Below are 26822 nucleotides of genomic sequence, written 5' to 3' on the forward strand. Positions count from 1 at the left end.
ACTTGGCATCAAAATATTTCAAAATATGGGAACCTTGGGGATGAAATAATAAAAGGGTCCTTGGTGGTGAAAAGATGGGAGACCATGGCAGAGTGTTGCATTTTCTATTAAGATTTGTAACAATATAAAGTTGGGCATAAAAAATTTCAATATTTGGGAAGAAATATACCCACTGTAGAATTGATAATACTCTCAAAAATATACCCTGATCTGCTCTTGAACATGTATGAAGCATTGTCAGCAGAATCTTGACCTTTGCAGTATTTTAGAGTATTCATTTATTCCACAGATATCATATTTCATTAATTCTAAAGCATTTTTTTCACATTGTAGCATCTGAAATCCAAATACTTCTAAAACTTGGTGGTATATCATAATTTGCAGTATTTTTTAATGGTACATAAACATTTTATAATCTGTGGAATCTTATATTTGAGGAAACATGGTAATTAGAATGCCAACCATATACCAGTCAGTTTTAAGCTTTGGAGCTGTAATTGTGACCAAGATAGACTGGGTTCTTGTTATCAAGTTTACACTGTAGTGGAGAACACAAACAAGAGCTTGTAACATGACTTAGACTGGGTAGTCAGGAAATGGTTTTCTTTTTAAGGGGAATTTCCAACATATACAAAAATAAAGTAGGGTAATAAACCTCCATATATGTATTATCACCCATCTTCAACAATGATCAATTCATAGCTAATCTCGTTTGCTCCATATTCCTACCTATTACCCACCCCAATTTTTTGAAGTTCACCCCAGACATAATAAATGTCTTTAAAGACTATACCACAATATCATCACACTAAAATAAAAGAGAAAGGACTTCTTATTCCAAAAGATGGAGTAGACAAACATTTCCCTATTCTTCCTGCTAAGTACAGCTAAAAACCATGAACATGATATATAAAACAAATATAAAATTCTGAGAGGGGGAAGAGAGAAGGCACACTGGCTAGGGGAATCCTGGGAACCGAGGAACAATACAGTGGTAAGTTCCCTGGATTTTGTTATTGGTCGTATATCCTATAGTGATTACTGGAAAAGGCAGCCACCTGGAAATTCTGAGTGCAGATAAAGAAAGGCCCAAGAGAAGCCTACTCTCTTTAGCCAACGGACCAGGAAAGGGGCAGCCTACAAGACAGAAACTTTTATGTAATAAACCCTCTATTCAAGCCAAACACACAAAAACAACAACAACAACAACAAAACTAAGCCCCTACCAGCAAAGATAATGTATAGAGCCTAGGCTTTCACCCTTTCCAGGTTATAACAAAATGCTCCAGTAGGTCAGGTGGTAAAGAGGGTCTCTCCCAACGCAGCTGGGAGTGGAGAACACATGCAAACACTGGACTTCTAGCTCCACCTGAGCTAACATGGCTCCTCTCCCGTTTCCTGTTAGGTGCCCTGCCCCTTCCACTAGGAAGTGTCAGGGGAAGCCTAACTGACAGTCAGAACTTGTTCCCACTTCTCAGCAGAACTGAGGCCATTCATGCACTTCCATCTACCATCTGCGTTGTCAATGGAGGAGAAGACATGACGAGCGCCAGGGTGCTCCCCTTCCTAGCCAGAATTACGTCAGCATAGCCTACGGCGGAGCCTGAGCTCCACTTTCTACCCGCAGTGACAGGGAGCCCTCCCCTCTGTGTGTCAGCTGAGGCAGGGAGGAGAACCTGAACATCCATCTCCATCTGGCTGTAATGAGGCAGTGTCTTGTCCCCCAGCTGGAGCAGTACCTGAGGCCAGCTAAAATAGGTTATCAGAGGAGGCCTGCTAAAACACAAAATCACTTTCAATGAAAAATCACTTATCCTACCAAGAACCAGGAAGATCTCAACTTGAGTGACAAAAGGCAACCAACAAACAGCAATATGGCGATGACACAAATGCTAGAATTACCTGACGAGGATTTTAAAGCAGCCATCATAAAAGTGCTTCAACAAACAATTATGAACACTTGAAATAAATGAAAAAGTCTCAGCAAGGAAGTAGAAAGTCTCAACAAAGAGGTAGGAGATATAAGAAAAACCAATTTTAAATTTTGAAACTAAAAAAATACAATAACTGAAATTTTTAAAAAACCCTCCAAGAATGAGCTCAACAACAGAATAAAGAGGATAGAGGAAAGAATCAGTGAACTTGAAAATGGAACCATAGAAATTAGCCAATTTGAACAATGATAAAAATAGACTGAAAAATAATAAAAAACAGGGCCTCAGGAAAATCTGAGACTATAACATATGATATAACATTCATATCATTGGAATTCCAGAAGAGAGGAGAAAGATGGTGTGGGATGAAGAAGTGTACAAAGAAATAGTTTCTAAGAAAATTTCCCAAATTTATCAAAAGACATAAAAACCTATAGATTCAAAAAGCTGAGTGAACTCCAAACAGGATAAACTAAAAAAACATCCATACCAAAAGCACATCACAGTCAAACTTCTGGAACCAAAAAAGAAAAATTATTGAAAGCAGTCAGAAATGACATCTTACCTGCCAGGGCAGAGGCCAGGAGACATCACGGTAGTGGGTCTATATAGTGGCAGCTCTGTGGGGCTGTCCGGCTCTTACACTCGGCCGCCACCGGCTCCTACAGGGTCTTCTGCAAGGGGCTGACCCAAATACTGCTCGTCTTCGACCTGGCCTGGTGGTTGCACATCAACTTCCCCTACGTCTTCATCATAGCTTCCATGACGCTCAAAGTCCACATGCAGGTTCATATTGAGATCCATCGAAGGTTTCCTCGGACTGACAGACGTGTCCTCAGGCTCAGGGCATCAGAGAACACACAGCATGAGGGACTCTCAGCATCCGCCTTGCAGAAGAGAAGGGAGCAGGTGATGACTCAGACAAAATACTGTATGGACTTAACAGAACGCAGAAGGAGAGCCCTTGCCCGTCAGATATAACTTCCAGGACGAATAAGCTTGCAGTTGATGTAAATGGTAATTCACAAAATGAGGAGTTAACTTTGGAAATGAAAATGATCTGAGTGAGGTCAGCTTCTTGCTTCACGACGGCAACAAAGCACTTCCATGTTTGCAAGAATCAATAAGAAGAAATTCAGCTTCAGCAGCTCCTCAGAGGAAGACTGGATCTGTTCTTTGCTCCTGCAAAAGAGTGTTTTGCTGGGGTGTCCTGTGGCACTGGAGAAGCTCAGGTGAGGCACTGGCTGGGAGGAGGGACCACAGCCACCGAGAGCCACAGAGGACAGAGCCACAAAGGAGAGCCTGGGGAGTCAGGACTACCATCCCCTCAAAAATGGTCAGAAATGGGGATTTGTGAGAATGAACCACCAAGTGCTTTTCTGGAGAGGCTAGACTCTGAGTTGGAACTGTCTTGCCTGCATTCCATCCTGTCTACACTGCTGCAGCACATCCCCAAATATTCTTGAATGATGAGACAAAATGTGTTTTCCCTGGCCATTCAAAGCTCATGTTTTCAGAGCAAACAGTAGAATACAAGAAAATGCTTTCATGTGAAAAAAGTACCCCAAATGATCTGCAGATAACACTGGCATTACTGGCTCTACAAGCTTTTGAATTAGCAAATCTGTTATGCCATAATTAAGGTACAAGCAGAACAATTAAAATAGTGAGATTAATTTTAAAAGTTGTCCTAAATGATTTCTTTTGCATTAAGTCTGGATGCAAACCATGCAGCCATGAAGCTCCTGCTTTGGTTTGTATGACCAGATAGACTTAAAGTAAGTGGAATTCAAATTCATGGAAAGCTGGTTGATATGGAAGGAAATTTTTGACTTTCAAATTGTGCTTGAAAAACATTCAGGATTGGGAAACCATTTCAAGGAGAATATTGATATATCCTACATAAATATCAGATTAGACCCTAAAGATTTAACATGAAGCTTTTACTATGCCTTCAACACCCATTCTAAAGGGCTACAGTCCCAGATACTGTCTCTCCAGACTGTCTCTGACCATCTAATGGAAGTAGATGTTTGTAAAATCAACCCCTCTGTACTTGCTCTGAGCCAGGCTGAGTTGATGGTAAGCTGTTACCATTTCTGCATTTTGTAGAATAATTTTGGTCAACAAAATTTGATTTCTCTTCTCTCATGCCTTTCCTTCCACTTCAAATGCAATAAATGGAGGCCCTACAGTGAAAGTTGCAACATTAACCTTACCTTTAGATAAACCTTTCTCTAATTAGGAACCCTAGCAGTGTTATTTGAAATAAAAATGAGCTTGAGACTATCTGTCGTTGCTCAGTTATAGAGAGGCAAATCAAGTATTTCCCTTATAGAAGGTCTCCAGTTTATAGGAGTCAAGGTATCTCTTACACTTAGATTTTCCTGGGTTAACTCCTTTTGTTGTGTGTTGATAACTTTGATAAAAGGCACTTAAGAATGTAAGTTTTTAAGGAGTCCCAAAGTAAGACTTAACCAATTTCAGAATTTGACTGCATATATTAGTTTATATTGTGTGCTAAATTACTATGCCGTGTGTTATTTTAGTGTTTTGGGAAAATGAAAAATAAAGCCCATTCTTTGGCATAATAAATGTCTCATTTTATGTGTGTAAAAGAAAATTACAATTGGTTTCTCATCAGGAACAATTAAGGCCAGAAGGAAGTGGCACAACACTTTTCAAATTCTGAAAGAAAAGAACTGCCAATGCAGAATTCTATATCTAGTAAATATGCTTCAGGGATGAAGGGGGAAAATCAAGACATTCTCAGATGAAGGAAAACTAGGAGAACTTGTTTCCAGCATACCTGCCCTAAAAGAATGACTAAAGGAAGTTCTTGAAACAGAAAGGAAATGATAAAAGAAGGAATCTTGAAACATCAGGAAGAACAGAAAGAGTAAAAATATGGATAAATACAGTACACTGTATTTTTCTTGAGTTTTCTAAATTATGTTGTTGAAGCAAAAATTATAGCTGTCTATTGTGGTTTTCAATGTATATAGAGGAAATAAGACAATTATAAATGGGAGGGTCAAGGGCATAAAGAGAGGTAAGTTTTTTATACTTCGCTCAAACTGGTAAAATATTGACGCCAGTAGACAGGGACAAGTTATGTATTTATAAGGTAATACCTAGAGCAACCACTCTGAAAGCTATAGAAAGAGGTACACTCAAAAATGCGACAGATACGTCAAAATGGAATTTTTTAAAAATGTTCAATTAACCCACAGATAGGCAGGAAAAGAAAACAGAAAAATGTTAAACATAGAGAACAACCAGAAAATAAAAAATAATGGCAGACTTAAATATGCATACATCATAATTACATTAAATAACACAACACTAAATATTAAAGACAGAGATTGGCAGTGCATTAAAAATATGACCCAATTATATGAACTATATGTTGTCTGTAAGAAACTCACTTCAAATATAATGATAAAGGGAGGTTGAAAGTGAAAGGATGGAATAAAAGGTATACTTTGAAACATTAATCAAAAGCAGGAGTGGCTATATTGGTATCAAATAATGTAGACTTTAGAGCAAGAAATTTAGGGATAGAGAGGGATGTTTCATAGTGATAAAAGGGTCAATCCACTAAGAAGACAGCAATCTTAAATTTTTATGTACAAAGTAATAAGGATGCAAAATATGTGAAGCAAAAACTGACAGAAATGAAGGGAAACAAATATAAAATTATAGTTAATGACTTCAACATCCCTCTCTCAACAATTGATAGAACAATTTGATAGAAAATCAGCAAAGGGAATTCCCTGGTGGTCCAATTGTTAGGACTCTGCACTTTGACTGCTGAGGCCGTGGGTTCAATCCCTGGTCGGTGAACTAAGATCCCACAAGCCATGTGGTGCAGCCAAAAAAAAAAAAAAAAGCAAGGATATAGAACTCAACATCATCCCATCAATCAATCAATGTGATCTAAACACTTAAAAAACACTCCACTCGGGCTTCCCTGGTGGCGCAGTGGTTGAGAATCTGCCTGCCAATGCAGGGGACATGGGTTTGAGCCCTGGTCTGGGAAGATCCCACATGCCACAGAGCAACTGGGCCCGTGAGCCACAATTACCGAGCCTGCGCATCTGGAGCCTGTGAGTCTGGAGCCTGTGCTCCACAACAAGAGAGGCCGCGATAGTGAGAGGCCCGCACACCGCGATGAAGAGTGGCCCCCGCTTGCCACAACTAGAGAAAGCCCTCGCACAGAAACGAAGACCCAACACAGCCATAAATAAATAAATAAATAAATAAATAATTTTTTTAAAAAACCAAAACACTCCACTCAACAATGACGGAATGCACAATCGCACAATCTTTCAAGTACCTGGGGAATATATGCCAAGATAGACCATTCCTAAGCTATAAAACAAACCTCAACAAATTGAAAAGAATTGAAATAATATAAAATGTGTCCTCTGGCCACAATGGAATCAATTAGAAATCAATAACAGAAAGCTAAAAGGAAAATTTCCAAACACTTAGAAACTAAACAACACACTTCTAAATAATTCATGGGTTAAGTCTCAAGGGAAATTTTAAGATATATGTTGAATAGAATGAAAATGAAAATATATACACACTACTGTATATAAAACAGATAACCAACAAGGACCTACTGTACAGCACAGGGAACTATACTCAATATTTTGTAATAACCAATAAAGGAAAATAATCTGAAAAAAAAATATATCTGAACCACTGCTGTACACCTGAAACCAACTATATTTCAATTAAAAAGAGGAAAGATCGCAAATCAATCTAGGCTACTATCTCAAGAAACTAGGGGAAAAAAAGCAAAATAAACTCAAGCAGAATGCAAAAACAAAGAGCTGAAATGAATAGGATAGAAAAAAAGTTAATTGAGAAACACAAATGAAACAAAAAGCTTTGAAATGTTCAATCAAATTGACAATCCTCTCACATGACTGAAAGGGAAAAATAGAGAAGACTCAAGTTACTAACATCAAGAATAAAATAAGGGATATTACTACAGACCCTGCAGACATTAAAAATATAATAATGGAATACCACAAACAAGTCTACACATATATCTGACAACTTTGATTATATGGAGCAATTCCTCAAAAAGTACAAACTATTACAACTCATCAAATATAAAATGTATAATTTGAATAACCATATAACTATTATGGAATTGAGTTTGTAATTTTGTAACTCTCACAAAGCAATCTTCACACCTACGTGGTTTCACTGGAGAATTCTACCAGCTGTTTAAAGAAGAATTAACATGTCTATACAAACTCTTCCTGAAATAGAAGAGGAGAGAAAACTTCCCAATTTGTTTTATTACCTTGATACCAAAGCCAAAGACAGTAAAAACACAAACAGAACTGCAGACCAGTATCTCTCATGATTAGAGATAGAAAAATTCTTAACAAAGTGTTAGCAAATAGAATTCAGCAATATAGTAAAAAATTATACACCATGACCAAGTGGGATTTATCCCAGGTATGCAAGGCTGGTTCAATTAATGTAATCATAGCAATAGGCTAAGGAAGTCATATGATCATATCAAAAGATGCAGAAAAAGCATTTGACAAAATCCAAGCCACATTCATGATAAACACTCAGCAAACTAAGAATACAGGGGAACTTCCTCAACATGACATACACACACAAAATCTACAAAAGTCTACAGTTAACACTGTGCTCAATGTTTAGAAACTAGATGATTTCTTCCTAAGGTCAGGAACAAGGCAAGGATCTCTCACTATGTCTATCCCACATCATACTGGAAGTTCTAGCTAATGCAATATAACAGTAAAAGGTATATAGGTAGGTTGGGAAGGAAGAAATAAAACTTATTTTGTTCCCAGTTACATGATTATTGTTGTAGAAAATCCCAAAGATGAACAAAAAACTCCTGAACTAATAAGCCATTGTATTAAGGTTTCAGGATACAAGGTTAATGCACAAAAATCAATTGCTTTGGGACTTCCCTAGTGGCGCAGTGGTTAAGAATCCGCCTGCCAGTGCAGGGGACATGGGTTCAAGCCCTGGTCTGGGAAGATCCCACATGCCATGGAGCAACTAAGCCCATGCACCACAACTACTGAGCCTGCGCTCTAGGGCCCGCAAGCCACAACTACTGAGCCTGCGCTCTAGAGCCCGCGAGCCACAACTACTGAGCCCATGTGCCACAACTACTGAAGCCCACGTGCCTAGAGCCCATGCTCTGCAACAAGAGAAGCCACCACAATGAGAAGCACATGCACCGCAACGAAGAGTAGCCCCCACTCACCGCAATTAGAGGAAGCCCGCGTGCAGCAACGAATACCCAACGCAGCCAAAAATAAAATAAATAAATTTATTTTTAAAAAAAATCAATTCCTGGGCTTCCCTGGTGGTGCAGTGGTTGAGAATCTGCCTGCCAATGCAGAGGACACGGGTTCAAGCCCTGGTCTGGGAAGATCCCACATGCCGTGGAGCAACTAGATCCGTGAGCCACAACTACTGAGCCGGCGCATCTGGAGCCTGTGCTCCACAACAAGAGAGGCCGCGATAGTGAGGCCCGCGCACCGCGACAAAGAGTGGCCCCTGCTCATCGCAACTAGAGAAAGTCCTCACACAGAAACAAAGACCCAACACAGCCAAAAATAAATAAATAAATAAATTTATTAAAAAAAATAATAAATTCCTTTGTTATATACCAGCAATAAACAATTGGAATGTGAAATTTAAAATATAATGACATTTACATTAACACCCCAAAAATAAAATAATTAGGTATGTCACAAAATATGTACAGGATCTGAGGAAAACTACAAAACTGATTAAACAAATCAAAGATGATCTAAATGAATAGAGACATAATCCATGTTCATGAATAGGAAGACTCAATATTGTTAGGGTGGCACAATATGCATTGATCCATAGATTTCAATGCAATCTCAGTCAAAATCCCAGCAAGTTATTTTTGGATATAGACAAACTGATTCTAAAGTTTATATGGAAAGGCAAAAGACCCAGAATGGCCAACATAATACAAGACAAGAAAAGCACCACCAGCAGGCTTACATTACCTGACTTCAAGTCTTACTATAAAGTACAGTAATCAAGACAGTGTGGTATTGCCAAAAGTATAGACTAACAGATCAATGGAACAGAAAAACGAGCCCAGAGATAGAACCACATAAATACAGCCAATTGATCTTTGGCAAAAGACCAAAGGCCATTCAATGGAGAAAGGATAGCCTTTTCAACAGATGTTCAAACTGGACATCCACGTGCAAAAAAATTAATCCAGACCTTACACCTTTCACAAAAATTAACTAAAAATAGGTCATAGGCTAAATGTAAAACACAAAACTCTAAAATTTCTTGAAGCTAACACAAGCCAAAATCTAGGCAACTTGGGCTTGGTGATGAGTTTTTAGATACAATACCAAAAGCATCATCCATGAAGGAAAAAATAGATAGGTTAAAATGAATAACTTCTCCTCTGCAAAAGACACTATAAATGAAATGAAAAGGCAAGCTACAGACTGGGAGAAAATATTTGTGAAACACACACTTGATAAAAGACTTGTACATTCCAAAATGTATGAAGAACTCTTAAAAACTGAACAATCCAATTAAAAAATAGACAAGAGAACTGCTACACATGTATTAGAATGGTTAAAATCCACAGCACTAACAATATCAAATGCTGGCGAGGGTATGGAAATAAAGGAACTCTCAGTCATTGCTAATACGAATGCAAAATAGTACAGCCACTTTGGAAGACAGTTTGGTAGTTTCTTACAAAAGTAAACATAGTCTTATCGTATGATCCAGCAACCACATTCCTACATATTTACCCAAATGAGATGAAAACTTATGTCCACAGAAAATTCTGCACATGAATGTATACAGTGGCTTCATTTATGATTGTCAAACCTGGAAGCAATCAAGAGGTCCTCTGGTCAGTGAACAGACTGTGGAACATCCATACACTGGAATATTTTTCAGTGATAAAAACAAATGAAATATCAAACCACAAAAAGACATGGGAGAACCTCAAATTCACATTGCTAAGTGAAAGAAGCCAGTCTGAAAAGGCTACATATTGTATGATTCTAACTATATAACTTTTGGAAAAGGTAAAACTATAGAGACAGTAAAAAGAGCAGTGGTTGCCAGGAGTTTGGAGTGGGGAACAGAGATGGGGGAAGGAGTGAAAAGTTGGAGCATGGAATTTTTAGGGTGATCAGACTATATGATAATGTAATGTTAGATACATGACATTATGCACTTGTGAAAACCCATACAACTGTACAACACAAGCAGTGAACACCAAAGTGAACTAGGGACTTTAATAATAAGTAGCAATATTGGGACTTCCCTGGTGGCGCAGTGGTTAAGAATCCGCCTGCCAATGCAGGGGACATGGGTTCAAGCCCTGGTCCGGGAAGATCCCACATGCCACAGAGCAACTAAGCCCGTGTGCCACAACTACTGAGCCTGCACTCTAGAGCCTGCGAGCCACAACTACTGAGCCCGAGTGCCACAACTACTGAAGCCCGCAGGCCTAGAGCCCATGCTCCGCAACAAGAGAAGCCACTGCAAAGAGAAGCCCGTGCACCACAACAAAGAGTAGACCCCGCTGGCCACAACTAGAGAAAGCCTGCGTGCAGCAACGAAGACCCAATGCAGCCAAAAATTAATTAATTAATTAATTTAAAAAAATAATAAGTAGCAATATTGACTTACCAGTTACAAATGTACCACACTAATACAAGAAGTTAAGAATAGGGGAAACTCTGGGGAAGAGGGAGTGTTTAGGAACTACACATACTATCTTGTGAACTTTCTGTAAACCCAAAATTTCTCTAAAAAATAAACTCTCTTTTAAAAGAGGGGGAGGGAGGGAGGGGAGGAGGCAAAGAGAGAGAGAGAATAGTATGAGTTGATTGTGGGGCTGGACTTCGCATGGCTTTGAGCTGCATTGAAGATTTCACTGTCTAAAAACAATGGGGTGCCACTGATAGGACTCAGGTACCCAGTGTCAAGGTTTAGGGTTGAACATGTGCTATTTCCAGGCCTCTTGTTGATGATGGAGGTCTTGAGACTTTTTCACTAGTCTACTGAAATGTAATTCTCTGTACCTTCATGTGTCTATGAACATACCAACTCCCCCTTCCTTTTATTAAATAGTAAGCCTAAATTCAACAAATATTTGCTCCATATACTGGAATTTTAAGAGTTTATCAGTCCTTGAGGATACGAAGGGGCCAAGAGAATTCTACTTCTATCAGTAGGGTAGAGTAAATGATTTTTAAAAAACCCCAGGGCTTCCCTGGTGGCACAGTGGTTAAGAATCCGCCTGCCAGTGCAGGGGACATGGGTTCGATTCCTGGTCCGGGAAGATCCCACATGCTGTGGAGCAACTAAACCTGTGTGCCAAAACTACTGAGCCTGCGCTCTAGAGCCTGTGAGCCACAACTACTGAGCCTGCGCTCTAGAGCCTGCGAGCCACAACTACTGAAGCCCGCACACCTAGAGCCAATGCTCTGCAACAAGGGAAGCCACCGCAATGAGAAGCCCATGCACCACAACAAAGAGTAGGCCCCACTCGCCACAACTAGAGAAAGCCCGCGCGCAACAACAAAGACCCAATGCAGCCAAAAATAAATAAATAAATAAATTAAATAAAATTTAAAAACCCAACTATACTCTAGATATAACATACCTTTATGGATTTTTTTGTTCTTGAAAAGTCCCACCTCCTTTCAGCCTCCCCCCAAGTGAATTAAAACTAAATCTAGGAATAGTAAATGGTAAGCAAAGGGGAGAGAAAGGGTTGACATGAGGGTGGGTGCCAAAAATTGCACTATAACTTGTATTACTATACTTTGGGCCAATAAAGAAGGGGGAATGACTAGGCAGATTAGAAGAATAATCAACTAAAACCAAAAGAAATGGAAAATAAAATTGGTTAAATGACAGATTAGACACAGTTGAAGAGAAGGTTTGAGATTGGCAGCTATATCTGATTACTCAAAGTGAGATACAGAGAAGTAAGTCAATGGATAAAAATTAAATGAGATGGTTCATTTGACGGCCTTCACAGATCTGTCTTTTGATTCAACAGTATTTGGATGGAAGATAACCCAGGACTATTCTCCTTCTAGACTCTGACCACACTTCAATGTTCTGTCCAACCTCAGCCTCCAAAGTACCTCTGAACCAGCTCATGTCTCATGCCTCCAAGACCAGCTAACACTGTATTTTGTGGCCAGTGCCTTGTCTCCAACAAGAGCTCCCAGATCCTTCAGAATTATTCAAATAAGGCCAAGGCCACTCACTATCCACTATCTGGCCAAGCTGCATTTGTGAACCTCTAACACCTGACTCTCTCTGGGCTTCTTTCTTTCTTCCTTCCTTTCTCTTTCTTCCTTTCTCTTTCTTTCTTTCCTTCTTTCTTTCTTATTTATGCCATGTTGGGTCTTCACTGCTGCGCATGGGCTTTCTCTAGTTGCAGCGAGTGGGGGCTACTCTTCGTTGCGGTGCGCGGGCTTCTCATTGCAGCGGCTTCTCTTGTTGCAGAGCACAGGCTCTAGGCGTGCGGGCTCAGTAGTTGCAGCACATGGGCTCTAGGGCACGTGGGCTCAGTAGTTGTGGCATGCAGGCGCTAGAGCGCAGGCTCAGTAGTTGTGGCGCATGGGCTTAGTTGTTCAGCAGCATGTGGGATCTTCCCGGACTAGGGATCAAATCTGTGTCCCCTGCATTGGCAGGCGGATTCTTAACCACTGCACCACAAGGGAAGTCCCTGGGTTATTATTTTAATTGCAACAATGTGGCCCTCTAAAGGGTGTGTGCCACTTCTGGAAGTTGTCAAGGCAGAAACACAAAGGCACCAAATGCCTCCTTGCAAAACTAGTTTAGTGACGGTGCCTTCTTTGAGGATAAACAGAAGCCATCTCAAGATGAGTCAGGTTACACCTTGGATGCCTTAGAGGAGAAGAACTGAAGCTGGCCCTAACAGATCTGCATCCTCTGGGCTCTGACAGCACAGCTCCTCATGTCTGTGACTTCTGAAAGCACCATTTCCTAAAGCAGGAAGTGAAACGCATCAAGAAGATGTGCTTCCACCTGACCAACCTCTACAGGTCAGGCTTGGGTAGTACCTCTTTGAAAGACTCACACTCAAGCATGATTAGAGGCCTCCTGAATTCAGTGGCCCTTGAGGGGCACTCTTACATTCCCCTGGCTTCAGGGACTCCACCTGAACTTCTGCTCCCATCCCAAGGGCAGTTGTTTATATACTCCTCCAGACACTTTTCCAAGCTGTGAACAAGGTGGAAACAATAAAGTTTTTTCTTTTTAATATGGAAAAAGTTTAAATTTAAAATAACTAAAGAGAGTGGCATGGACTTATATATACTACCAAATGTAAAATAGATAGCTAGTGAGAAGCAGCTGCATAGCACAGGGAGATCAGCTCGGTGCTTTGTGACCACCTAGAGGGGTGGGATAGGGAGGGTGGGAGGAAGATGCAAGAGGGAGGAGATATGGGGATATATGTGTATGTATAGCTGATTCACTTTGTTATAAAGCAGAAACTAACACACCATTGCAAAGCAATTATACTCCAATAAAGATGTTAATGAAAGATGTTAAGAAATCAAACAGAAAATCAGAAAATACTTTGCAATGAATAAAAATGAAGACACAATATACCAAATCTTATGAGATGCAGCTAAAGCAGTGCTTAGAGACAAATTTGTATCTGTAAATGCCTACACTAAGGAAAACGAAAGATCTCAAATCAATAACTTAACCTTCCACCCTAAGACACTGGAAAAAGCAGAACAAATTAAACCTACAAATAGAAGAAAGGAAACACTAAAGATTAGAGCAGGAAAAAATGATACAGCGAACAGAAAACAATAGATAATTAATGAAACAAAAATCTGGCTCTTTGAAAAGATCAACGTAATTGATATACCTTTAGGTAGTTTGACAAAGAAGAAAAGAGAAGAATCAAATTACTAGAATCAGAATTGAAAGAGGGACATTAGTACTAATCTTACAGATGTAAAAATAATTATAAAGGAATACCATGAATAATTATTTGCCAACAAATTAACTAACTTAGGTGAAATGGACAAATTCTTAGGAAGACCCAAGCTACTGAAACTGACTCAAGAAGAAATAGACAATCTGAATAGACCTATAGCAAGTAGAAATATTGAATAGATAATTTTTCAAAACTAACCACAAAGATAAGCCTAGGCTGATATGGCTTCACTGCTAAATTCTACCAGATATTCCAAGAATTAATACCAACCAATTCTTCACAAAGTCTTCCAAACATAGAAGAGGCAGTAAAACTTCCCAAATCTTTCTGAAACATGTATTATTCCAATAATAAGAGTAGACAAAGACAGTCCAAGAAAACTTCACACCAATATCTCTTATGAATATGGAAGCAAAATCCTCTAGAACACACTAGCAAACTAAATTCACCAAACATATAAAATAAATTATACACCTTGACAAAGTGGGATTTACCCCAGGAATGCAAGGTTTGGTTAACATCTGAAGATCAATTAATGTAATGCATCATATCAATGGAATAAAAACAAAAATCACCTTATAATCTCAATAGATGTAGAAAAAGCATTTGACAAAATTGAACATCCTTTCATGATTGAAAGTACTCAACAAACTAGAAATACAAGGGAATTTCTTCAACCTAATAAAAGACATCTACAAAAAACCCTCAGGTAACATCATACTTGATGAAAGACTGTGTCGTTTCCCGTAAGATCAGGAATGAGACAGGGATTTATGATTTCACCACTTCTATTCAACATTGTACAGGAGGTTCTATCCTGGGCAATTAAACAGGAAAAGTAAGGAATAGACATTTAGTTTGGAAAGGAAGAAATGAAAGCATTTCTATTCACAGATGGTATGATCCTGTACACAGAAAATTCTAAGGAACCCACTGACAACTTTTTTAGAACTAAGAAATGAGTTCAGCAAGGTTGCAGGATACAAGATCATGTACAAAAATTAACTGTAATTCTATACACTTGCAATGGTCTATTTGAAAATGAAATTATGAAAGGAATTTCTTTTATAATAGCATCAAAAAGAATAAGGTACTTAGGAATAAATTTAACAAAAGAAGTACAAAATTTATACTCTGAAAAATACAATGCATTGTTGAAAGCAGTTAAAGAAGATCTAAATAAATGGAAAAGCTTCCCACTTTCAAGGATCAAAAGACAATATTGTTAAGATAGCAGTATTCCCCAAACTGATCTCCAGATTCAGTGCAATCCCTAAGAGAACTCCAGCTGACTTCTTTATACAAATGATGAGGTGATTCTAAAATTCACATGGAATTGCAAAGGAACCAGAAGAGCCAAAATAATCCTGAAAATAGAGAATAAAGTAAAAGGACTCACATTTCCCAGTTTCAAAACTAGTACCAGGATAGATATATAGATCAATGTAACAGATTGTGAGTCTAGAAATAAACTCATACATCTGTGGTCAACTGATTTTCTGTAAGGTTGCCAACACCATTCAGTGGGGATGGAATAATCTTTTCAACAATGGTAATAGGACAACTGGATAGCCACATGCAAAAGAATGAAATTAGAACTTTACCTCATACCATGTATACATATAAGTTAACTGAAAATGGATCAAAGACCTAAATGTAAGAGCAAAAACTACAAAACTCCAAGAAGAAAATGGAGATGTAAATCCTGATGACCTTGCAGTTCCTCAAAAAATTAAACATTGATTTACCATTTGATCCAGCAATTCTACTTTGGGTATATACACAAAAGACTTGAAACCTGGGACTCAAACAGATATTTGTACAACAATGTTCACAGCAGCATTATTCAAAACAGCCAAAAGGAAGAAACAACACAAATATCTATCAACAGATGAACTGATCAACAAAATGTGATATGCATACAGTGGAATATTATTCAGCTTTAAGAAGTAAGGAAATTCTAATATATGCTACAACATAGATAAGCCTTGAAGACATTATACTAAGTGAAATAAGCCAGATAAAAAAGGACACATATTGCATAATTCTACTTATCTGAGGTACCTAGAGTAGTCAAATGCATAGAGACAAAAAGTAGAACAGGGTTTACCAGGGATGGGGGAGTGGAGTATAGGGAGTTACTGTTTACTGGGGACAGAGTTTCTGTTTGGTTTGATGAAAAAGTTCTGGAGATGGGTAATGGTGATGGTTGTACAACAACGTGAATGTACTTAATGCCAATGAAAAGTCCACTTAAAATGGTTAAGATGCAAAATTTTATGTTATGTATAATTTACCACAATAAAAAATAAAATTAAAAAATTCTTCATGACCTTGGATTTGGTAAGAGATTCTTAGCTATGGCAATAAAAGTAAAAATGGTAAAAGAAAAAATAGGGAAGTTGGACTCTATAAAAATTTAAAACGTTTGTGTTTCAAAAGAAACAAGAGAGTGAAACAATAACCCACAAAACAGGAGAACACTTTTTTTTTTTTTTTTTTAAAGAAATTCACGTTCTTTTATTTATTTATTTATTTATTTATTTATGACTGTGTTGAGTCTTCGTTTCTGTGTGAGGGCTTTCTCCAGTTGCGGCAAGTGGGGACCACTCTTCATCGCGGTGCGCGGGCCTCTCACCATCGCGGCCTCTCTTGTTGCGGAGCACAGGCTCCAGACGCGCAGGCTCAGCAATTGTGGCTCACGGGCCCAGTTGCTCCGTGGCATGTGGGATCTTCCCAGACCAGGGCTCGAACCCGTGTCCCCTGCATTGGCAGGCAGATTCTCAACCCCTGCGCCACCAGGGAAGCCAGGAGAACACTTTTGCATATATCTAATAAGGGTTTTGTATTTAGAATACATAAATAACTCTTACAATAATAAAAAGAAAAATAATCCAGTTTCTTTTTAACATCTTTATTAGAGTATAATTGCTTTACAATGGTGTGTTAGTTTCTGCTTTATAACAAAGTGAATCAGTTATACATATACATATGTTCCCATACCTCTTCCCTCTTGCGTCTCCCTCCCTCTCCACTGTATATTCTTGCCTCCTTTATCAAACATAAGGTGACCATATGTGCGTGGGTTTATCTCTGGGCTTTCTATCCTCTTCCATTGATCTATATTTCTGTTTTTGTGCCAGTACCATACTGTCTTGATTACTGTAGCTTTGTAGTATAGTCTGAAGTCAGGGAGCCTGATTCTTCCAGCTCCATTTTTCTTTCTCAAGATTGTTTTGGCTATTCGGGGTCTTTTGTGTTTCCATACAAATTGTGAATTTTTTTGTTCTAGTTCTGTGAAAAATGCCATTGGTACTTTGATAGGGATTGCACTGAATCTGTAGATTGCTTTGGGTAGTAGAGTCATTTTCACAATGTTGATTCTTCCAATCCAAGAACATGGTATATCTCTCCATCTATTTGGATCATCTTTAATTTCTTTCATCAGTGTCTTATAATTTTCTGCATACAGGTCTTTTGTCTCCTTAGGTAGGTTTATTCCTAGATATTTTTTTGTTGTTGTTGCAATGGTAAATGGGAGTGTTTTCTTAATTTCACTTTCAGGTTTTTCATTAGTGTATAGGAATGCAAGAGATTTCTGTGCATTAATTTTGTATCCTGCTACTTTACCATATTCATTGATTAGCTCTAGGAGCTTTCTGGTAGCATCTTTAGGATTCTCTATGTATAGTATCATGTCATCTGCAGTGACAGCTTTACTTCTTCTTTTCCGATTTGGATTCCTTTTATTTCTTTTTCTTCTCTGATTCCTGTGGCTAAAACTTCCAAAACTATGTTGAATAACAGTGGTGAGAGTGGGCAACCTTGTCTTGTTCCTGATCTTAGTGGAAATGGTTTCAGTTTTTCACCATTGAGGACGATGTTGGCTGTGGGTTTGTCATATATGGCCTTTATTATGTTGAGGAAAGTTCCCTCTATGCCTACTTTCTGGAGGGTTTTTATCATAAATGGGTGTTGAATTTTGTTGAAAGCTTTCTCTGCATCTATTGAGATGATCATATGGTTTTTCTCCTTCAATTTGTTAATATGGTGTATCACGTTGATTGATTTGCGTATATTGAAGAATCCCTGCATTCCTGGGATAAACCACACTTTATCATAGTGTATGATCCTTTTAATGTGCTGTTGGATTCTGTTTGCTAGTATTTTGTTGAGGATTTTTGCATCTATGTTCATCAGTGATATTGGTATGTAGTTTTCTTTCTTTGTGACATCTTTGTCTGGTTTTGGTATCACAGTGATGGTGGCCTCGTAGAATGAGTTTGGGAGTGTTCCTCCCTCTGCAATATTTTGGAAGAGTTTGAGAAGGATAGGTGTTAGCTCTTCTCTAAATGTTTGATAGAATTCGCCTGTGAAGCCATCTGGTCCTGGGCTTTTGTTTGTTGGAAGATTTTAAATCACAGTTTCAGTTTCAGTGCTTGTGATTGGTCTGTTCATATTTTCTATTTCTTCCTGGTTCAGTCTCGGAAGGTTGTGCATTTCTAAGAATTTGTCCATTTCTTCCAGGTTGTCCCTTTTATTGGCATATAGTTCCTTGTAGTAATCTCTCATGATCCTTTGTATTTCTGCAGTGTCAGTTGTTACTTCTCCTTTTTCATTTCTAATTCTATTGATTTGAGTCTTCTCCCTTATTTTCTTGATAGGTCTGGCTAATGGTTTATCAATTTTCTTTATCTTCTCAAAGAACCAGCTTTTAGTTTTATTGATCTTTGCTATCATTTCCTTCATTTCTTTTTCATTTATTTCTGATCTGATCTTTATGATTTCTTTCCTTCTGCTAACTTTGGGGGTTTTTTGTTCTTCTTTCTCTAATTGCTTTAGGTGTAAGGTTAGGTTGTTTATTTGAGATGTTTCTTGTTTCTTAAGGTAGGCTTGTATAGCTGTAAACTTCCTTCTTAGAACTGCTTTTGCTGCATCCCATAGGTTTTGGGTCTTCGTGTTTTCATTGTCATTTGTTTCTAGGTATTTTTTGATTTCCTCTTTGATTAAGTATTGTGTTATTTAGCCTCCATGTGTTTGTATTTCTTACAGATTTTTTCCTATAATTGATATCTAGTCTCATAGCATTGTGGTCGGAAAAGATACTTGATACAATTTCAATTTTCTTAAATTTACCAAGGCTTGATTTGTGACCCAAGATATGATCTATCCTGGAGAATGTTCCATGAGCACTTAAGAAGAATGTGTATTCTGTTGTTTTTGGATGGAATGTCCTACAAATATCAATTAAGTCCATCTTGTTTAATGTATTATTTAAAGCTTGTGTTTCCTTATTTATTTTCATTTTGGTTGATCTGTCCATTGGTGAAAGTGGGGTGTTAAAGTTCCCTACTATGATTGTGTTACTGTCGATTTCCCCTTTTATGGCTGTTAGCATTTGCCTTATGTATTGAGGTGCTCCTATGTTGGGTGCATAAATATTTACAATTGTTATATCTTCTTCTTTGATTGATCCCTTGATCATTATGTAGTGTCCTTCTTTGTCTCTTGTAATAATCTTTGTTTTAAAGTCTATTTTGTCTGATATGAGAATTGCTACTCCAGCTTTCTTTTGATTTCCATTTGCATGGAATATCTTTTTCCATCTCCTCACTTTCAGTCTGTATGTGTCCCTAGGTCTGAAGTGGGTCTCTTGTAGACAGCATATATACGGGTCTTGTTTTTGTAACCATTCAGCCACTCTATGTCTTTTGGTTGGAGCATTTAATCCATTTACATTTATGGTAATTATCGATATGTATGTTCCTATTACCATTTTCTTAATTGTTTTGGGTTTATTATTGTAGGTCTTTTCCTTCTCTTGTGTTTCCTGCCTAGAGAAGTTCCTTTAGCATTTGTTGTAAAGCTGGTTTGGTGGTGCTGAATTCTCTTAGCTTTTGATTGTCTGTAAAGCTTTTAATTTCTCCATCAAATCTGAATGAGATCCTTGCTGGGTAGAGTAATCTTGGTTGTAGGTTTTTCTCCTTCATCACTTTAAATATGTCCTGCCACTCCCTTCTCGCTTGCATAGTTTCTGCTGAAAGATCAGCTGTTAACCTTATGGGGATTCCCTTATGTGTTATTTGTTGTTTCTCCCTTGCTGCTTTTAATATTTTTTCTTTGTATTTAATTTTTGATAGTTTGATTAATATGTGTGTTCGCAAGTTTCTGCTTGGATTTATCCTGTATGGCACTCTCTGTGTTTCCTGGATTTGATTAACTATTTCCTTTCCCATATTAGGGAAGTTTTCAACTATAATCTCTTCAAATATTTTCTCAGTCCCTTTCTTTTTCTCTTCTTCTTCTGGGACCCCTATAATTCGAATGTTGGTGTGTTTAATGTTGTCCCAGAGTTCTCTGAGACTGTCCTCAATTCTTTTCATTCTTTTTTCTTTATTCTGCTCTGCAGTAGTTATTTCCACTATTTTACCTTCCAGGTCACTTATCCATTCTTCTGCCTCAGTTATTCTGTTATTGATTCCTTCTAGAGAATTTTAAATTTCATTTATTGTGTTGTTCATCATTGCTTATTTCCTCTTTAGTTCTTCTAGGTCCTTGTTAAATGTTTCTTGCATTTTCTCTATTCTATTTCCAAGATTTTGGATCATCTTTACTATCATTATTCTGAATTCTTTTTCAGGTAGACTGCCTATTTCCTCTTCATTTGTTAGGTCTGGTGGGGTTTTACCTTTCTCCTTCATCTGTTGTGTGTTTTTCTGTCTTCTCATTTTGCTTACCTTACTGTGTTTGGGGTCTCCTTTTCGCAGGCTGCAGGTTCGTAGTTCCCGTTGTTTTTGGTGTCTGTCCCCAGTGGCTAAGGTTGGTTCAGTGGGCTGTGTAGGCTTCCTGGTGGAGGGGACTAGTGCCTGTGTTCTGGTGGATGAGGCTGGATCTTGTCTTTCTGGTGGGCAGGTCCACGTCTAGTGGTGTGCTTTGGGGTGTCTGTGGCCTTATTATGGTTTTAGGTAGCCTCTGTGCTAATGGATGGGGTTGTGTTCCTGTCTTGCTAGTTGTTTGGCATAGGGTGTCCTGCACTGTAGCTTGCTGGTTGTTGAGTGGAGCTGGGTCTTGGCGTTGAGATGGAGATCTCTAGGAGATTTTCGCCATTTGATATTACATGGAGCTGGGAGGTCTCTTGTGGACCAGTGTCCTGAACTTGGCTCTCCCACCTCAGTGGCACAGCCCTGACGCCTGGCTGGAGCATCAAGAGCCTCTCCTCCACATGGCTCAGAATAAAAGGGAGAAAAGAAAGAAAGAAGAATATAAAATAAAATAAAGTTATTAAAATAAAAAATAATTATTAAGAAAAAAACAATTTTTTTAAGTAAAAAAAAAAAACAACCAAAAAAAAAAACGGACAGACGGAACCCTAGGACAAATGGTAAAAGCAAAGCTGTACAGACAGAATCACACAAAGAAGCATACACATACACACTCACAAAAAGAGAATAAGGAAAAAATATATATATATCGTTGCTCCCAAAGTCCACCTCCTCAATTTGGGATGATTCGTTGTCTATTCAGGTATTCCACAGATGCAGGTACATCAAGTTGATTGTGGAGATTTAATCTGCTGCTCCTGAGGCTGCTGGGAGAAATTTCCCTTTCTCTTCTTTGTTCGCACAGCTCCCGGGGTTCAGCTTTGGATTTGGACCCGCCTCTGCGTGTAGGTTGCCTGAGGGCGTCTGTTCTTCGCTCAGACAGGATGGGGTTGAAGGAGCAGCTGATTCGGGGGCTCTGACTCACTCAGGCCAGGGGGAGGGAGGGGTACAGATGCAGGGCGAGCCTGCGGTGGCAGAAGCTGGCATGACATTTCACCAGCCTGAGGCGCACCATGCGTTCTCCTGGGGAAGTTGTCCCTGGATCATGGGACCCTGGCGGTGGCAGGCTGCACAGGCTCCTGGGAGGGGAGGTTTGGATAGTGACCTGTGCTTGCTCACAGGCTTCTTGGTGGCTGCAGCAGCAGCCTTAGCGTCTCGTGCCCGTCTCTGGGGTCCGTGCTGATAGCCGTGGCTCACGCCCATCTCTGGAGCTCCTTTAAGCGGCGCTCTGAATCCCCTCTCCTCGGCACCAGGAAACAAAGAGGCCAGATAAAGTCTCTTGCCTCTTCGGCAGGTTCAGACTTTTTCCCGGACTCCCTCCTGGCTAGCTGTGGCGCACTAGTCCCCTTCAGGCTGTGTTCACGCAGCCAACCCCAGTCCTCTCCCTGGGATCCGAGCGAAGCCCGAGCCTCGGCTCCCAGTCCCCGCCCGCTCCGGCGGGTGAGCAGACAAGCTTCTTGGGCTGGTGAGTGCTGGTTGGCACCGATCCTCTGTGCGGGAATCTCTCCGCTTTGCCCTCCGCACCCCTGTTGCTGCGCTCTCCTCTGTGGCTCCGAAGAGTACCCCTTCCACCACCCACTGTCTCCGCCCGCGAAGGGGCTTCCTAGTGTGTGGAAACCTTTCCTCCTTCACAGCTCCCTCCCACTGGTGCAAGTCCCGTCCCTATTCTTTTGTCTCTGATTTTTCTTTTTTTTTTTTTTGCCCTACCCAGGTACGTGGGGAGTTTCTTGCCTTTTGGGAGGTCTGAGGTCTTCTGCCAGCGTTCAGTAGGTGTTCTGTAGGAGTTGTTCCACATGCAGATGTATTTCTGATGTATTTGTGGAGAGGAAGGTGATCTCTGCGTCTTACTCTTCTGCCATCTTGAAGCTCCTCCCCCAATCCAGTTTTTAAAATGGGCAAATGATCTGAATAGACATTTCTCCAAAGAAGAGACACAAGTGGCAAACAAGCACATGAAACAATGCTCAACATCATTAGTCATAAAGAAAATGCAAATCAAAATCACAATGAGATACCACTTTGTGCCCAGTAGGATGACTAGAATTGAAAAGTCAGATAATAATTGTTGGTGAGGTTGTGGAGAAATTGGAACTCTGATACACTGCCAGTGGGAGTGTAAAAGTAGCCCAACACTTAGGAAAACAGTCTGGTATTTCCTCAAACAATTAAACAGAAGATTACCATATAACCCAGGATTCCACTGTAGGAAATAGAACACGAGAAGTAAAAACACATGTCCACACAGAAATTTCTACATGAATGTTTATAGCAGCATTATTCACAATAGTCAAAAGGTAGAAACAACCCAGTGTCCATCAGTGGATGAATGGATTAACAAAATGTGGTATATTCATACAATGAAATATTATGTGGCCATTAAAAGGAATGGAGTACTGATATATGGTACAGTATAGATGACCCTTGGAAACACTATGCTAAGAGAAAGAAGCAAGTCACAAAAGACTACACTCTGTTTCATTCATGAGAAAGTCCAGAATAGGGATATCTATGGAGACAGAAAGTAGAGTAGTTGTTGCTTAGGGCTGGAGACAAGGAATGGAGGGATAAGTGTGATAGCTAAAGGATATCATGTTTCTTCTTAAGGTGATGAAAATGTTCTAAAATTGTCTGTGGTAATGGTTGTACTTGTCTGTGAATATACTAACAACCACTGAATTGAACAATTTAAATGGGTGAATTATATGGTATGTGAATTACATGTCAATGAAGCTGTTAAATAATTTAAAATTCTGAAAAACAGTTTTATAGATCAGAGTAATATAACCAAAAGGAAGGGACATTAAAGTTTATGGGACTCAAGTGGCAGCTTTGAAAGGCATTGCTTCTAGGAGAGAAGGATTATATTTTAGGGGAAAAAAAAAAAAAAGCAACACCTTTCCATGACAAAAACTCTCAGCAAGCTAGGAATAGAGGAAACTTCTTCAGAGTGATCAAGGGCATATCCAAATAACTTACAAATAATGTCATATTAATGATGAAATATTTAATATTTCCCCCTAAGATCAGAAACAAGGCAAAGTTGTTCACTCACACTACTTCTATTGGAACTGGAAGTCCTAGCCATTCTAACAAGGCAAGAAAATGAAATGAAAGATATAAAGATCAGAAAGGAAAAAGTAAATCTGTTTCCATTTTCAAATGGCATGATTATTTACACAGAAAATCCTAAGGAATCTACAAAAAAACTAACAAAATTAATGAGTGAATTTTGCAGTCATAGTATGTAAGATTAATATTTTAAAAACTCAATTGTGTTTTATGCACAAGCAGCTAATAATTAGCAATGAAATTTTAAAAACTGCATTTACAACAACAGTAACAAAAACACAAACTACTTTGGAATAAATTAACTAAAGGCCTGTACACTAAAACCCATAAATCCTTGCTGAGAGAAATTAAAGGAGATCTAAATAAGATGACCGATATACCATGCTCATGAGTTGGAGGGTTCAATATTGTTGATATCCATTCTCCTCAAATTGATTCATAGATTCAACATAATCCTAATGAAAATCCCACCAGCCATACTGCAGAAATTAACCAGCTGATTCTAAAATGTATGTGCAGGTGCAAAGAACTTATAATATACAAAGTAAAGGTGAAGAAAGATACACTTGAAGGAATTAACTACTCAATCTCAAGAGTTACTAGAACATTACAGAAATCAAGACAGTTTGATACTATAGTATATAGTACATATAGTATATATAAGTATAAAGAAATAGATCAATGGACCAGAATAGAGAGCCAGAAATAGACCCCTAACTTATATTATCATTTGATTTTCAACAAAGTTGCCTGAAAAATCCAATGCGGAAAGGAAAGGTTTTCAACAAATGTTGTTGGAATAACTGGATGCCCATAGGAAAAAAAAAAAGAACATCAACCCCTATCTCCAGTATACATAAAATTTGACTTGAGATGGATTGTATATCTAAACATAAAAGTTACAATCATAAAGCTTTTAAAGGAAAACTTAGAATATCTTCATGACTTGAATGTAGGCAAAAATCTCCTAGGCGGGTCAAGGAAACATTAAGCATCAGAGATAAAACAGATTAATTAGACTACCACAGTTAAGTTTATGCTCTTCAAAGATACATATATAAATTTAATAGGTAAGCCACAGACTAGAAATAAACGTTTGCAAACTTATATCTGACAAAGGAATGGTATCAAAATGTATGAATTCCTACAAATCAATAGTATAAAGAGAAATAACTCAAGGAAATTGGGCAGAAGTTTTGAACTTCACAAAAGAAGACTTATAAATGGCTAAAATTAAAAAAGATGACAAAATTAAATCTTGGCAATGTTGCAGACCAATAGAATCCTTTGACATTATTGATAGGAGTGTAAAATTGTACAACTACTTGGATAGAGGTCAGCCAGTTTCCTGTAAAGCTCGATACCTTATGTCTCATCAGTTCCACACCTCACTTTACCTAACAGAAATGGAACACATGTATGCAAAAATACATGCACAAGAATGTTCATAGCAGCTTTTTTCCTAATAGCCTCAAATTGGAAACAATACAAAAGCCCATGAGGAGAATAAATAAGCAATCTTTGCTATATTCACACAATAGACTACTACTCAGAAATAAAAAGGAATGAATTACTGACAAAATAAAAACAGCAATAGACGAATCTCAAAAACATGCTGAGTGAAATAAGCCTACCCCAAAACATACATACTGTATGGTTTCATTAATATGAAATTCTAGAATAGGCAAAACTAATCCATGGTGGAAAAATCAGAATGATGTTGTCTCTGTCAGTATGGGGTAGAGTATTTACTGGGAAGTGGAATAAGGAAACTGTCTAGGGTGCTGGTGGTGTTCTATATCTTGATAGTGGTTTGGGTTACACAGATGTATGTAATTATTAAAACTTAGCAAATATATACTAAATATTTGTGCATTTCGTTGTATGTATATTTTACATTAGCAATTCTAAAAAAAATATTGTGTTCTATTTAATGATATTCATGATAAAGCATTTAAGGGGAAATGCAGTAATGTGGACAATTTCCCTTGAAATGTATCAAAAATAAAATGGATTAATGGATGGAGAGAGGAATAGTTTCACCAATATGATAAGTGAAAACTGTAAAATGTTATCTGTAGAATCTGATAAGTATATGTGTGTTGGCTGGAAAATTACTTAAACTTTTCTGTATATTTGAACATCTTCACAAAAAAATGCTAGAAAAAAAGAGGAGGAATCACTTTTGAAGCCTGGATGGTAAAAGGAAAAAATATATATACAAGAGAGGGAAACGTAGCACCTTAGAAGAGAAAAAAGACAAAAAGTCAAAGGATGCATAAAATTCCCCCTCAGACGTATATCCTTCCCCCAAGCCGTCTAGTAAGGAAAATGCACTTAGCTACATTGCCAGAAGAGAGAGAGGGGATTCTTAAAGTGTGAATTTTGTAACTCACCAAATGTACCAATATTGTTTATGGAATGCATGCATACGTAGTTTTAATCTATAAAAAGCTAAAATGAGAAGAAAACAGAAAAGAGGACTCAGAACATTTCAGCTGATGAAAACCTCCTTAAAACCATAAAACAGAAGAAAACTGTAACACAACAGTCCAATCTGTATTAGCCTAAAACAAGTGCATAAAGATTTGAAAAAAACCTTGGATCAAAAATTCAAAACTTAAAAGAAATGGGCAAAGAAATAAGAAAGAAAACATGAGTTGATTGAATAATGGAAAGGATGCAAAATATAAACTCATATCAGAAATAAAGACTAAATTTCAAAATGCCCAAAGGGGAATACAATCAAATAAAAATTTTATAAGGACAATCAAAGAAAAGCAGGAAAATAACAAAGAAAAATTTTAAATGAGATTAAGAAAATACTACAAAAGGATCAGAGAGACTCATTCCCTCTTGTGAGAACACCAGAATCACAACAAGCTGCTGGACAATCGTCAACAGGAAAACACTGGAACTCACAAAAAAAGATACCCCACATCGAAAGACAAAGGAGAAGCC

The 26822-nt window shown here is 38.3% G+C and overlaps 1 pseudogene across 1 annotated transcript; it reads left to right on the plus strand.

Annotated features, from left to right (window-relative positions):
- Positions 1–2809: 2809 nt before the first annotated feature.
- On the plus strand, positions 2810–6217 carry LOC309642260 (protein FAM220A pseudogene; annotated as a pseudogene). The gene has a single exon. The product of its transcript is annotated as a protein FAM220A pseudogene (transcript).
- Positions 6218–26822: the final 20605 nt, after the last annotated feature.

This window comes from Balaenoptera physalus (genome assembly GCF_965194825.1).
Source record: "Balaenoptera physalus genome assembly, chromosome: 14".
Taxonomy (NCBI): Eukaryota; Metazoa; Chordata; class Mammalia; order Artiodactyla; family Balaenopteridae; genus Balaenoptera; species Balaenoptera physalus.